Source organism: Maniola hyperantus, chromosome 3 (genome assembly GCF_902806685.2).
Source record: "Maniola hyperantus chromosome 3, iAphHyp1.2, whole genome shotgun sequence".
Taxonomy (NCBI): domain Eukaryota; kingdom Metazoa; phylum Arthropoda; class Insecta; order Lepidoptera; family Nymphalidae; genus Maniola; species Maniola hyperantus.
Genome location: NC_048538.1, coordinates 10,990,536 through 11,001,071, shown reverse-complemented (window position 1 = coordinate 11,001,071; position 10,536 = coordinate 10,990,536). Strand labels below are relative to the sequence as shown.

General features: G+C 37.0%; 1 protein-coding gene across 2 annotated transcripts in view; it reads right to left on the bottom strand.

Annotated features, from left to right (window-relative positions):
- Positions 1 to 10,536, bottom strand: part of Sp1 (transcription factor Sp8) — a 117,917-nt gene that overhangs the window by 90,374 nt on the left and 17,007 nt on the right. The gene's annotated exons all lie outside the window — the stretch shown is intronic.

Sequence of the window (10,536 nt, the reverse complement as noted above, 5' to 3'; positions counted from 1 at the left end):
AAAGAGTTTAGTAGCAATCTCAAGAAATAATAGCAACTCTAACCATTTATCTTATACATGCTGCATGTTGTTTTATCTGTTTCAGCGGATTATAGCGAATTAAGCTTTAGTTCATTGTATATCATGGATTTCCGCAAAGTAACGCCTGCTTCTATACAACATTTATTTTTTATTTTTATTCACATACAAGTTGCCCTTGACTGCAATCTCACCTGTTGGTAAGTGCGATGCAGTCTAAGGTGGGAACGGGCTAACCTGGAAGGAGTATGGCATTTTATTAAACCCATACACCTTTGGTTTCTACACGGCATCGTACCGGAACGCTAAATCGCTTGGCGGCACGACTTTGCCGGTAGGGTGGTAACTAGCCACGGCCGAGGCCTCCCACCAGACCAGACCAGAAATTTAGAAATTAGAAAATTCCAAATCCCTGCCAGGAATCGAACCCGGGACCTCCCCCTAATAAGACCACAGGCTTACCACTGCGCCAGGGAGGTCGTCGAAACATTTAAACTATTGAGTTATTAAGGTATTGTAATAACAAAGTCAATTAATCATAATCAAGCGTGGGGAACACCAACCATATTTGTACAAATGACTATATTACTAACCAAAATTAACAAACAATAATCGAACCCAATATACTTTATTCAGCCTATTACACAAAGTTATATAATACACTCGTAAATACCAATTTGGTCCTAAGTCAGTTGTAATAAGGGTGATTAGAATGGTAAATCGGTTATGACACAATAGTTTAGGGGTCAAAATGAAATGTGTGGGCAACTACATGAAATAAAATGGTTGAACGGACGGGACTCTACAATAGTAGGGTTCAAATCGATTAGTAGCGTGATAATAGCATCTAAATGGGTTGACCATGATTTATGGAATTAGAAGAGACTTGGAATTGGATAGAGACTTTTTAGAATCTTCTAAACATAAAAAAGGAAAAAAACTGGGTCAATCAAACAATCAGTTCAATAAACAAACAATAAATTTAAGAAGGAATTAAGAAACTATCATCGTAAAAAAAGTAGCTAACATCTAAATATGCATGCAATCACACACTCCCACTTACACACACAACCACAAGCATACACTCACACACGCATACACACACCCACACCAAGCATACACACACTGTTGTAATTTTATTATTGAATAACCTACATTTATTCTAAAAGTATTCTGTTAAAATAGTTTAAATTATAATTTAAAGTAATCTCTTTGGCCTTCTGTTATACCTAGATTTAAATTTAAATAATAATTATGTATTTACGCTGTTGATTACTTTCAAATAAACAAAATAAAATAAAATAAAATAAATTAGCATCGTCCCAGGAATTCAAACTTGTAGTATCTGCACATTTTAACCCCATGTTAGATCACTTGCATCGATCAGGCTAAGCCCTTACTGCTTAATAACCTATGGGTTACTATGATATTTTTTAACATGTTCATTTTAATCAATACTTATGACAACCTAAAACATTCAGGCGCCTTGCAATGGCGATGCTATGTTCGAGAGGCTGCGACAGGTTGATATGGCAAGCGGGGTATGAGGCGGGGGGACGCCTCGCATACGTCACCCGCGCCCGCCCGCACTGGGTTGACGCGGGGACTGTGTGTGTGTGTGGGGCGATACCAGTGACATTGCAGTCTTGCTATAACCTTTTAATGAAATAAAAATAAAAATACAAACGGTAGGTAATCGACATACAAGCACTAGACTACTAGAGTATTATTACTATGGTGCTAAGTGCTAAACGTTAAATCATTCTAAACACCACCTCAACATCCTCTTCGAATTCCCATTCAAGGAGACCGAACTAAAATTCTGTAAACGCAGCCACTGAATCAACCTCCAAAACATTTTGACATATCTACACGTGTTTGATACAGAGTGGGCAGTAAATAAAATTCGCACTCGAAGCGACACAAAAGCCTAATATAAATCATTCATAGCACTCAACACTTTACGATTCGATTCAAAAAACGATTCAATGAATCGCAACAATGAATTTGCCGTAACAAAGGATATGGGTGCGTCCAACTTATAGACGAAACGCTTGTTCATAAAAGTCAGGACTATTATTTTTATATTTTGTCCTAGCACAACATCCATTCTTTTAATTGAAACTACATATTTGAACTTTTGAAGCCATTGATAAATTATTACAAGATTTAAATTGCTATCTGTCTGAAAAATCTACTGTAAATCTGGCTGTTTCAGAGTAATTTTTCCAATACATACTGCATGAGTTTAAGATTTATTCAGAATTTTAATACTTATGTGATAATAATCATGACAGCTGATAGCTTAACGTGCTTGCACGCACGAAAACTAGCATTATTAAACCACGAAGCCACGAATTTATGATTTTTTTAAATTTTTCTGTAGGTGTAAGATATTTTACGTTTTGGCCTGGTATAGTAATATTATTCACACCAAGACGCCATCATCGTCACAGAATTTGATATTTATGCTAAATATTACATAGACCACCTAGGGACTCCATCAATAACCAAGCCAAAGGTTACAAACTTCCACAATCATAACATAAACTTAATTCAATTCAATACAATTTTTTTTGTTGCGAATATGAGTAAACAGTGGAGATGTTACAAAAACAAAAGGTACAGCCAATTCTGCCTATTAGCATGCAATATGTTTGATATACCTAACAACGTGTACATAGCTTTAATAAAAATAGTCTCATTTTTAAATAATAGTACTACAAATGTCAAAAATTAAAATAAAACTAAAACTTTTCTAAACGGTAATCATTAATCGAGTAATATGTCTTTTCTAACATTATTTTTTCAATTATTTAACTTATTATTTTACTAAACTAAAATATACGCTGAATTCTTATAACTTGAATCGAATTAAAACAATATGAATCGCCATAACAGAGCCCTCGGTTTATAAGCTAAAAATAATACATTCTGTGGCACAATCATGCTTAAAGCTTTTGTTTTTAATGCATATAGAATTGCTAACGAAACTTATCTTTTGTTTTTGTGCAAATTCGATCGGAAAACGCAGTAATAATATTATTATGTTTTAGCACTTCTGAACACGCGTCAAAATTCGGGGTATATTTTAGCATTTAGTACAATGGCACACATAAACTTTATGTATAGGCATAGCATCTGTCCATCCGTCCGTCCGTCCTATATTATTATGTACTAGCTTATGCTCGTGACTTCGTCCGCGTGGACTACACAAACTTCAAACCCTTATTCCCCCCCATTAGGGGTTGAATTTTCAAAAACCCTTTCTTAGCGGATGCCTACGTCATAATAGCTACCTGCATGCCAAATTTCAGCACGATCCGTCCAGTAGTTTGAGCTGTGCGTTGATCGACCAGTCAGTCAGTTAGTCAGTCACCTTTTCCTTTTATATTTAGAAATTTTTGAGAGCTTATTTTGATGTGAATATATAAAATATCATAATAATATTATCAAATCAAATGGTTTATTCAAAATAGGTAATTAATTACACTTTTTCATAGTCGGTTGTTGCCTTTGTAAGATGATATACCTATGGTGATAATGTTAAAAGTCACTCAGTCAGTCACTTTTTTTTTCAGTCTTTTATGTATTAAAGATTTATCTTTATGCCCAATAGTTTTGATTTATCGTGAAAAAGTCGAGAAAATTCGACTGTAGTACGGAACCGTCGCGCGCGCGTCGCCTCGGTGCGCGAGTCTGACTCGCACTTGGCCAGTTTTTTGTTGTCATCTAGCAACCTAGTGGAGGATCTACCAAAGTTACGCTTCCAGTGCAAGGTCGCCAATCCAGCACCGTGGGACCCCACAGAACCGATCAACGAGTAACTTATTGACGGCGTTATAACAAACGTTTCAATTTTTTTCGCCCAATTGAATTCTTATTCAATAAGTAATCATTCAATCATGGCCCAAAGAGGTTTAGGAGTTCGTGCAATTTGTAACTTGTATGTTTATTTTATTGACAATTTGTTCCCACGTATTCACAATATACAGGCATTATATTTTCCGTGATTTCCTACGAACTTGTTGTTTAGTCGTGTGGAAGTGACCTTTGGAATCTTTTGTATTGTGGGATCATATTATAGTCTTTAGCCTAAATATATAAAAGGAAAAAAAGGTGACTGACTGGCTGACTGACTGACTGACTGATCTATCGACGAACAGCTCAAACTGCTGGACGGATCGGGCTGAAATTTGGCATGCAGATAGCTATTAGGACATAGGCATCCGCTAAGAAAGGATTTGAGAAAATTCAACCCCTAAGGGAGGGGGGGGGGTGTGTAGATGTAGGTTACCTATCTTATCAATTAAAATTAATGAGATAGTTAAAAAAAATAAGTACCTAAATAACTTATCGACAGACCTTTATCGTAACAAAATAAATAACATTTCATAAAAAAACTGTTTTATTGCAATGTCCAAGAACGCAGTATCACACAATACCAATTAGGAGGGTACATACCCTCCTTCCACCCGAGCTATCTTATTTTGGCAACGCTTAGCAAATTGCTTCTAATCTCTCCGGGTCCCGGATATGAGACCCTCATGGCATTATCCACTAAGCAATCTATAGGGAGGCCCGATGCAGCGATTAGAGACTGCGCTTGCCCGAGCGTACACAAGCGGCTGATAAGGGTCTGATAAAGCGTAATGCAACGATATCCTACCCCCTATATCACCTATAAACACCGTTGTACTTATTGGGCTATTATATAGATGTTACTTATATGGTTAGGTCACACTGTACATATAATACCAATTTGAATAAAATTTCGTATTTACGTTTAACGTTTCATACACTAAGGGATTACGGTATTATTTTAAGGTAACAGAGCGCATAGAATTTAAAATATAAATATTTAGATATAAAAGCGTGCAACAAATTTGCGCTCGGGCGGCCCAAGACTGCCGTTCTCGGTCGCCCGCAACTCGTATTAGAGAGCACCCGTGTACAACTTAAATCCCATTTCGCCTTAATGTCAGCCATTTATATTTGACTTATTATACCTAGTAGATCACTGATGCCAGCTATTGATTAGTACAGGTTTTATGTATGACCGCTATCGTGAAATAACTGACATCTTCATTTCTCTGATACGTAGTACGCAGCCGAAAGTACGAAGCCTTTAGAATGACATTTCAGCTTTGTAGAGCGTTGTCACTCATACTCATATGACGTTTTGTCGGTCTCAACGACGGAGACAGTGCTCTACAAATCTGCTATCTCCTTCTAAAGATCGATGCCCGTGACTTTTGGCCGCGTACTGTATGTTTTTTTTTTTTAAATTACCAACATAAAGAATGTTTAACAAATCCAATTTAGACACAGCAAAAAACCACGAAGGTTTAAAAATGTGTCATTCCGTCTACTTCTTAATACATAATAATAATAGTGTTTGTAAAACAATATAAATTGTTCATAGAAACCCTTATTACATTACATTTCATACAAAAATGGGGATCATTACAATTTGTTAATATAATAGGATTTTAGCTTATATTTTAAATTAAATCTAGTAAGTTCATTTCTTGTATTTATTTTCACTGCAAATATTTCGTAGACTCGAAAAGCGTCAAATAATAATTCTCGTTTCTCACGTGTGTTCGTAAACGTTAAACCATCTCGCTAATTCTCGTTATTTGTTCGCGAAATCGTTTAAAGTTTTGAACATATTTTGTAAACAGTTTTACACTGTGAGTTGTTTGTTTAACACGGACGTAAAATTTAACTTTCTGACGTTAATTGTCAATACTTACCCAGTTTTAAAATATTTTATTTGTATATCTGTAAAATAACGAAGGTCTGGCACGCATTGGCTCTTGCGTGGCCAGTGCGTGCCAGACCTTCGTTATTTTAGAAAAACTGAAAGTTTCTCTGCGTATTGTACCCAGCACAGGGAATAATGATCAGCGATTATGAAGTTCGGATCATGGTGGCTTTAGGAGTTTTTTTTTTTTTTATTCACATACAAGTTAGCCCTTGACTGCAATCTCACCTTGTGGTAAGTGATGATGCAGTCTAAGATGATAGCGGGCTAACCTGGAAGGGGAACCCGGGACCTCCCACTAATAAGACCACAGCGCTCACCACTGCGCCAGGGAGGTCGTCAAGGAGATAATAGGTAATGAAGGTGTAAAAATCTTAAGTCAAAGTATAAAGTCCAATTTTTTTTATATTTCCTTCGGAATAGTATTAGGAAACCAGACACTTAGCACTTAGTTAAGTAACGTGGCAACCCCTTGCCAGAAACACTTAAAGTTTAATAAATTGTAAAAGTTTAAGGGTGCCTGGCAGGGGTTGCCACTACACTAAGTGTCTGGCAATGATTAGACTTTATATTTTGACGTAAGATTTTTTACAGCTTTATTATTTGTTATCTCCCAAAGCCACCACGATTCAAACTTCATAATTGCTGATCGTTCCTCCGTGTACTGGGGAAAACACACAGAGAAACTTTCAGCTTTACTAAAATAACGAAGGTCTGGCACGAGCTTGCTCTCTCTCTCTATTAGTTACCGTTATAAATGTCAAATTCAAAAAGATCCAAAAGAGTGAATAGGCATCTTCTAGGCAAGCGCGCTCCATCTTAGGCGACATCATCACTTGCCACCAGGTCTGATTGCAGCCAAGCGATAGTCTATAAATTTAAAAAAATATCTAAGTATTTCTACAAAGCACTTCTGTACCTTGTGCAATTCAGTCAACATAGATGCAGATGCTTGCGACTTTCCATTATTGCTGAATATGTGATTAGAACTTACAGCCTCGACGTTTCTTCCCGGAATTATCTTGAAGACGATTTATATGGAAATCCGAAGTTTACTCCAACTCCATGCGACATAGCCGGCCCATAAACTATGTTTATCTGACGTTGTCTGAATGCTTTTATGATTGTGAAGAGACATACAATATGCAGGCACAAGCACTAAAATCTCCACAGCTAAAATATATAGGCATTAAAATTGCATGTTCTTTTACATTTTGATAAAACTGGTCAAGTACGTACCTACTCCGTGTGGATATACCTATAGCATGTAACCGAAGGCTAGCAAAACCATAGCGTTATTGTTATACTACCTAAACACAATCCAATACCAATAACCATTTGTCTCATTTTGTAGTTTTAGTGATTTAGTATTTTTCAAACCCGCAATCTATAGCGTGCAAAACTCGGGTCAATGCCCCGCCTACGACGCGGCATTGACTCCGAGTGACCTACTTCCGGAACGTTCGTTAACCTCTAGCGTCAGTCACATGTTTTTTTGCAATATATCGTGAAATTTTACAAAATATAGGATTTTTTATCACATTTTGCGTTTTATTTCGTGGTATCATATCACTGATCATCAGTACTATCACCTGTCTTCGTTTTGCCAGCGTTCTGCTTACAGCCTGTATAATCTATAATATAAAAATGAATCACTAAATGTGTTGGTCTTCGCAAATCTTGAGAACAGCTGACCCGATTTCGCTTATTCTTTTTTTAATGTTCCTTGAAGTACGGGGACGGTTCTTACGCAGAGAAAATTTGAATCGACTGTTAGGCGGAACGAAGTTCGCCAGGGCAGCTAGTGTATTATAAAAACTGACTTACTTATTGTGACTTTTGTTGAAAGTCGCCTTTTATATTTGCATTTTGCCTTAAAAAAGGAGCAGAGGAACTGCTCATAGACAGTGTCTCAACTTTCGGCTTCAGCTCAAAATGTTTGCAAATAGTTCTCAAACAAGTAAAGCAAAAAACTGCTCACGAAAACATTGTGAAGTTTGCGCTGAAAGCATAGTTGAATATTGAAATTTTTCGTATAACTCGCCTCTGTATGATAAAATTGTTTTTGCAATTTTCGCATGTCAAGAATTTTTTTCAGAGTTTTTGAGGACATTTTCAAACCTCGGGCAAAGTAAGAATTTTACCACTGGTATTTGGATAAGGAATGATATAAAAAATCATAACACGTCTGCCCTGCCAAACAACGAACTAAAAAGTAAAAAAATACATTTTGAAAATGACGCCATACAGCCACCATAATAATTTTTTTCAAAATACCAGTGTTACTTGGGACTTTAACGCACATAACTCCGAAAAGTTCAGGATTGAAATCCAAGGAAAAGGAAGCCGATGTCTAAGCCTAAGTTTATTCAAAAACTTAAAGTCCAGATTATCCTAAGACCTAAGAGCTACTGACTAACATATAATACTAGCCGATGTCCGCGACTTCGTACGCGTGGATTTAGGTTTTCAACAATCCCAGTGGAACTCTTTGATTTTCCGGGATAAAAAGTAGCCTATGTCAGTCTTCAGGTCTTTACCTATAGTCATGCAAAAATCAGGTCAATCGGTTGCTCCGTTGCGACGTGATTGAAGAACAAACCAACAACCAAACAAACTCTCGCATTTATAATATGGGTACTGATGTACGCGTAGTATTAGTCTGTACCTATTAGTCATCAGTTCATCACATTTTTGATTAATTTAGTCTAATTAGTAGCCAATTAAGTTTAAATATAACCGTCCTTCGACTCAATAACTGATGTAACACAGTATGATTGGCTAACAATTATAATCAGAGCACTCCATATTCCAGATAATGGTTGGGAATCAGGTCAATCAACTCGGCCTCTTAACGAGGACTCTCCGTCGCACCCTCCATACAAGCGTAGTTGGTTCTCCTTTGAATATTAACCATCAACATTGACTTATAAATTACTTCGTATGGACAGGGTTATTGAACAAACAAAATAGCAACGACTCATTGGTGCGTAAATGTTAATTATGCACCAATGCAACCTCAGTGACGTCTGGAATTCAAACGGGTAGTTCGTTAGTATCTAAGAGGTGGCGCTGATTTATTAGGTTTCTAAAAAATTTTGTTCGCTCTACCAAATTATCTTGTCATTTATATCGATGGCAATCAAATTCGCTGTATCTACCAAATTCAAGAAACGGACCAACAAATTCCGTAATCACTTAACATCAAGTGACCCGTCTGCTCATTTGCTCGTTATTTTCATTTAAAAATAATTTGAGACGGAGTTTGATTGGTTAGTATTTTAATAACAGGCAAACTACGTGTGTCTGGAGCACACTACGATTAGGCCCCTCTTAACGGCGAAGCAAGTCAAATGATAACTGACATGACGGAATTAACTTGACGACTTTATTTAGAGTTCAAGCAATTGTTAATTTCCTCCAATGAACTAATGGGCCAAATCCTCTTTGTCAACTTTTGTAATTGGTTGATTGGGCTGTACCTCGATGGATGGTGAAAGAGTGAATTGGTGAGCATGAATATGGGTAATAGTGAGGAAGGGTTCTATTCATTTTGTTTCACATTAAAAAAACATATTTATTGCTTGATACTATGACAAAGAATAAAAATGCAGGATATGCTTAAAAACAAAGGGCGAAGGGAGGTCGAGGAATGTTTTTAGGATTAAATAATCTTTCAGGTTTTTTTTCATCGTAAATGAAAGGAGTGCATCTTCTATTCATCCAAAAAATCGTCAAATACTTGCTCCATTGTTATGTGATTGAAGGACAAACCAACAAACCATCAAACCAAAAACCAACAAACAATCACACTTTCACATTTATAATAAAGGTAGTAATTTGGGTAGTGATATCCAAAACAAATTGCAACTGACCTAAGGTTGCATTAAAACTTCTGGTGGGAACGAGTTCTTCGGCCTGTGGTATGACAGATACCTATTCAAATACCATTCTAAATGAAATTTCATGTTCATTTTAACGGACATGTTAAACAACACGATTCTATTATGTGCGGTACAGTATTAAGGATTATTCACGTTAGACCGTGCCGGGCCCGAACCGTGCCACGTCCGAGACTCACAGATTGATTTGTATGAGGTCACATAAGGCCGATGTTGACACTCGTATTCACAATCATTAGGTACTATGAGGTCTCACAGTGCGCTCAAACGCACATTGTGGATTCCACCAATCAGATTATTGAAAATTGACGTGACACAGTTATCTGATTGGTTGAACCTACACTATGCGTTCGAGCGCACTGTGAGACCTCATAGTAATTAGAACATGCCAGCAACTTCGTCCGCGTTGACTTAGGTTTTTAAAAATCCCGTAGGAACTCTTGGTTTTTCGGGATAAAGAGTAGCCTATGTCCTTCCCCGGGATGTAGGTTAACTCTGTACCAAATTTCATCAAAATCAGTTAATCTGTTGGGCCGTGACAGACAGACACACTTTCGCATTTATAATATTAATATGGATATGGATAAGGGTGAGAATCCTTCGAGCCTAGTCCATGTTACGTTTCTTCTTATAAAATTGCAATCCGTAGATCGTCTGCGCGTCGGACGTGCCTCGAACGCACGGCTCGAGCCCGGCACGGTCTAGCATAAATCATCCTTTAGAAAACTAGTTCTCTTATATTACAAATCAGATATCTTACGGCCTTTCTCATTTTGTATCCCTTTACGACTTCTATACTGCGATGATAATTTTCGTGAGATTCACTTTTAGCTGATAATATAACAC